Genomic DNA, 6,000 nt, shown 5'->3' on the forward strand with positions numbered 1-6,000 from the left:
TATTTAGAAATTGGGGTAAATATACACACATGTGTATGTAACTCAATTTATATCTTACATTCATAGAAGAACTTAATTATTCTATTCACAAAAAATCAAGATTATTCTGGTAGCTAAATATGCCAAGCAAAGTAGAGAAAAAGAATAGCTAAAATTTCATCAAGGCTATATTGTTCCTGTCCTTCTTACTGCAAAAGAATGCATATTGTTATTTTCCTAAGTTTTCTAAATCATTAATTAATTTATTTTTATTAAATTGAAGCTTATTGGACCTAAAGTGTTGGAATTTATAAGATTGGTAAATGTTGGCAATGATGTTTATAAGTCCTATTTTATTTAATAGCAATTTATGCGCTGCAAGGGAATGGTACTTAAATAAAATATTTTAAGAATACATAAGTGGTTTTTCTCCCTGGACGATCATTCCAGTGTCAATATATACTTTCTTCTCAAAACATATTAGTACTATGTTTTTCAATATTTTACCATAGAATTATAAATTCTCAGTGTGCTTCTACTATAGTGGCAGAATTAAGTTTAATTCTGTTTCCCTGCAGTTAAAAATAAGGCAAATTAACTTCTGAATTGACCTTAATACTTAGTAACTTCTCTTCAAGGCACTAAGTTTCCATAGCAGGCAGTTGGCTTTCCTTGGCAAAATTTTTATCTTCACACATGTCTTCCATTTCTAAATTCATTAAGCCCTTCAAAATTCCTTTTTCCTTTTCCTTTTTTTTGTTAGTAGATGTCTCATACAAAACTTATTCACCATAGAATACTATGCAGCCGTAAAAATGAATGAGTTCATGTCTTTTGCAGGGACATGGATGAAGCTGGAAACCATCATCCTCAGCAAACTAACACATGAACAGAAAACTGAACACCACATGTTCTCACTCATAAGTGGGAGGTGAACAATGAGAACACATGGACACAGGGAGGGGAACATCACACACCAGGGCCTGTAGGGTGGCAGGGGGGAAAGGGAGAGAGAGCATTAGGACAAATACCTAATGCATGTGGAGCTTAAAACCTAGATGACAGGTTGAGAGGTGCAGCAAACCACCATGACACATGTATACCTATGTAACAAACCTGCACATTCAGCACATGTATCCCAGAACTTAAAGTAAAATAAAAATTAAAAATCCAAAAATTAAGAAAAAAACTTATTTCATTGTTTTAGCTTTTAAAATACTGTTTATTTTTAAGTTACTTGATTAGGACAGGTATTTTCAGATTTTTTAGGAATGCATTTTACAGAAAAAGATGTAGATTTTCAAGAAAAAGATTCCAAGAAAATAAAAATATTGTTAAGTGGTGGGCTCATGGAAAGAGAAGAGGAAGTAGACCCTCCTAGAATTGTATAAAGATGCATCCTTTCCACTAACGGTAACTCAAACCTTCTGAAGGACCATTGATTGCCCTGTGCTTGATGAAACAAGGAAGAGTCAGGCTCTATCAGGTTCACACAACTTATTCCAAGCCCTAAATTTTAGTTTCTCTTTCTATGGCAAACTGTTGCCTGGAAGAAACCTAATTTTTTTTTCAAATATTTATCTTTTATTTCTTTGGTATAACTGAAACATTGTACCCTATGACCAACACATCTCCATTCTAACCACCATCCCCCAGCGTCTGATAACAATCATTCTGTTCTCTGCTTCTGTGAGTCTGAATGTTTTAGATTTTACTTATAAGTGAGAACGTGAGATATTTGTCTTTCTGTGCCTGGCTTATTTCACTTGGTACAATATCCTCCAGGTTCTTCCATGTCGTTGCAAATGACAGATTATCCCTCTTCTTAAAGGCTGAATAGTATTTTACTTTGTGTACACACCACATTTTCTTTATTCATTCATCTGTTGATGTACACTTAGGCTGATTCTGTACCTTGGCTATTGTGAATAGTGCTGCAATAAGCATGTAGTACAAATATTTTCTTGACATACTAATTTTATATCCTTTAGATATCGAAGCAGAATTGCTCGATCACATGGTAGTTCTAGTTTTTGAGGAACCTCCATGAAGTTTTCCATAATGGCTGTATTAATTGACATTCCTACCAACAGTGCACAAGGATTCCTTTTCCTCCACATCATCACCAACCATTATCCTCCATTTTTTATGATAGCCATCCTGACAGGTGTGAGGTGATATCTCATTGTGATTTTAATTTTTACTTTTCTAATGATTAGTGACATTGACCATTTTTCATGTATCTCTTGGCCATTTGTATGTCTCCTTTTAAGAAATATCTTTTTTGGGTCCTTTGCTATTTTTTAATTTGGTTGTTTTCTTATTATTGAGTTGTTTGGATTCCTTACATATTTTGGATACAAACCCCTTATCATCAGATGTATGGTTTGCAAATATTTTTTCCCAATCCACAGGTTGTCCATATTACTCTGTTAATTGTTTCCTTTTCTGTGCAGAAGTTTTTAGTTTCAAGTAATCCCATTTGTCTATTTTTGTTTTTGTTGCCTGAGCTATAGAGGTCAAATCCAAAAACTCATTGCCAAGACAAATGTCATGAAGTTTTTTCTCCCGTTTTCCTCTAGTGGTTTTACAGTTTCACATCTTTAAATTTAAGCCTTTAATCCATTTTGGGTTGACTCTTACATGTAGTGTGAGTTAAGGACCCAGTTTCATTTATTTATTTATTTGAGATGGAGTCTCGCCCTGTCACCCAGGCTGGAGTGCAATGGCACGATCTTAGCTCACTGCAACCTCCACCTCCCGGGTTCAAGCAATTCTCCTGCCTCAGCCTCCCGAGTAGCTGGAATTACAGGCATGTGCCATCATACCAGTTTCATTCTTCTGCATGTGGATATCCAGTTTTCCCAACACTTTTCATTAAAGAGACCTTCCTTTTCCCATTTTGTGTTCTTAGCACCTTTATCAAAAATCAATAGACCATAAATATGTGGGTTATTTGGGGCCTGGCTGTTTGGTTTCGTTGGTCAATGTGTCTATTTTTATGCTATTCATATGCTGTCTTAATTACTATAGCTGTGTAGTGTTGCTTAAAACAAGATAGCGTGATGGCTCTAACTTTATTCTTTTTGCTAATTTCTTTGACTATGTGGTGTTAAAATTCCTTTTTTTCTAGTTGTCATCTCTTCCTCTCCTTGATCCCTCCTCTAGATTCCTATAGCATTGTATTGCTGCCTTTTTTTAACTTTTACATTTTTTGTACCTCATATGAACATTCCTTACTCTATTACACATCAGCTACTTGAAGACAAAGATTATATCTTCTTCACATTTGTAATTTTAACATCATTTAACATGTTACACATGACAGACCATTATAGAAAATTTATGAAAGAATTTTCAAATATTTTGGATATCAACTTGTTTAAAGGAGCATGGACTGGAGGGTGCTTTGTGGTATGCAGAACATTCTTCTTTTGATAAGTTTTCAGAAAAATAAAATAATGATGAATTTTACAAATAATTTGCAAAAAAGCTCAAGAGGCAGAACAGAAGGACTTTTATCAGCTCAGGAAAAAATACCATGAAATATGTGGAAATGTTTGGCAAATAGAAATATGAATTTTACCTTCAAGGACAATAGTCACATTGTTCACCATAGTCAGGTGTCCATAAGCCTATCTTTAGCATATGTTCTTTTAGTAGATGTTTGCCCACTCTGATGAATTAAAGAGCAGTAGTTGAATTCTCTGTTGAGGCAGCAATAGTCACTTAAGTTTATTTATCACATGAGTGCACTATCAACATAACACTACAGGGTGACAGTTTTCTGAGATCTTATAGGACTAATTTAAAAAGAATCAGTATCATTGAGCTCCCTCCACTAGGATTTTATTCAGACTAACTGGATTTTCAGAATTATCAAGAAAACAGGTACAACTACACTCTTCAGTAGATTCTAACTAGTATTTTTTACAACTAACAGATTTCTTTTTTACATTAATCTTTTTCTGTGTACATTTACCCACTTTTTTGACTATGCTGAGATGTAAAACTGTTCTCATTAAATTAGACTAAAGAGATAAGAATGATAATTTTTTGAGCTACACCAAACTAGGTCTGGGGAAAAATGCAAAAAAAGTAGATACTTCTGTTCCAGGTACAGTCTTACCACAAAAAAAATGTACTGATCATAGAGATAAATCTCTAAAACTTGCAGGAAGCAGCATTTTCTTGTTTGTACATTCCACAGTCTGGGTAGCAGGATTAATAATCATCAAATATAACAGCTCAACTAGTTTTGCTATGTCCGTTAGTCCTGCTGTAAAACATTTCCCATTATTAAGAAACCTGTCATAAGTTAAATAATTTGATGTAATAATATCCTCTGAATACACTGGCAGGCAAAGTGCCAAAGGCCACAGAGCAAAAAGGCTCACAGAGCAAACTAAGATACTCAATTAATTGATGTATATAATTAATTAAAATGTACAGTGAGCTACAAGCGGGATAAGATGACACAGTTGGCACACTTGAGATATTGTGCGAGTGGAGTGGAAAACCATACTACCTAACTTCCAGACTGTGCAGTGCTCATGTTCATATCTCTCCTCTCTCCCTCTATCTTTCTCTCCATCTCCATCTCCACCTTGATCTTCCTCTTTCTCTTCTGAACCACACTATCTTACTAATGGTATGGCTGCAAGCACCAGAATTGATGTTTCAGTAAATAACCCCAACAGTACAAGACACCTGGGACCAGCACATACAATTGCTTTACCAGAGAGATGCAAGGCAAATAGATCAATTGCTGTACTCACCAATTAGCCCTGTGGGAAGCTATAAATTTTATTTGTATTTCTTGAGTAGGAGACATATGGGGCCAGAATTAATGTTACCAGTGAGTAACTACATGAAAACTTTAGAAATACCTAATGGCTTATATATATTTAGTGCTTCATGAGTAGTATGTGTAGTATCTGTTTCATATATATTCAGTGTATCATGACTATTAGGTGTCTTGATGTCTCTAACTTTTTATAGCTATGTTCAACTTATACTCTGTTGACTACCTCAGTTATCTTTACTTAGCATCTTATGGATTCTCTCTATATCTTACAAGCTTTTTATTTCTACTATATATATATACTTAACACATCTTATGAGTTTTGCCTCTATATTACCCTTCTATTGTACACTCAAATATTTTTAAATCATTTATAACAAAACCTTTGTAGCAATATTAAAATTGTGTCACTACGTTCAAAATGTATGACACATTTAAAACATTCAGAGGAAAGTAAAATAGAAAAGTTAGCATATGTGGCAGGATATATATATATGGCTTGCAGTAAGCCACATTAGTAAAAGATAAAAATTCTTTCAATTGAATGAACTGGCATTTGAAGGGATTGGAGTTATATAGACAAGAAACTTCAATAAATTCAGAGATAAATTTATTTGTTATAATGGTCTGAATAGGCTAAGTTATGTTGTCTTTATAGAACCTTCAAAATCTCAACCTTAAAATTACAAAGGCTCATTTCTCATGTATTCTTTATGTTCAACACAGGTTCAGCAATGGGCATATTATATTATAATAATGCCACCATTGCAGTACAAGGCTTTATGGTTTATCATGGCAAGACATAAGTGAATGAGGAAACTGCACTAGTTTTTCTGTGTTTCCATCCAGAAGGGCTTCATTCACATTTTATTGCCCAAAGCCAGTCACTTTGCCACACATAATTTCGAGGAGGTATGTAGCAAGAAAGAAAGGAAAACTGGAAGTTTGGAAAGCACCGGTAAAGTCTTCCACAGTAGCTATTAACATGAAAGCAGCAGAACCTCACCAAATTCAGAGTTAACCTTGAAGAGTGAAACCTATATTTATGTGTGTGTGTGTGTATAAATGTACATATATATACATATGTACATAAATCATCAGGATGAACTGAATACAACTACATTGCTAATCAGTAGAAAGTTTGGAATCAAAAGAATTGGTATTAGAGTGGCTCCTCCCTTACTAGGTGGTTCAGACTCATTCATAGTTGGTCCTTG

Source organism: Pongo pygmaeus, chromosome 3, assembly GCF_028885625.2.
Source record: "Pongo pygmaeus isolate AG05252 chromosome 3, NHGRI_mPonPyg2-v2.0_pri, whole genome shotgun sequence".
NCBI lineage: Eukaryota > Metazoa > Chordata > Mammalia > Primates > Hominidae > Pongo > Pongo pygmaeus.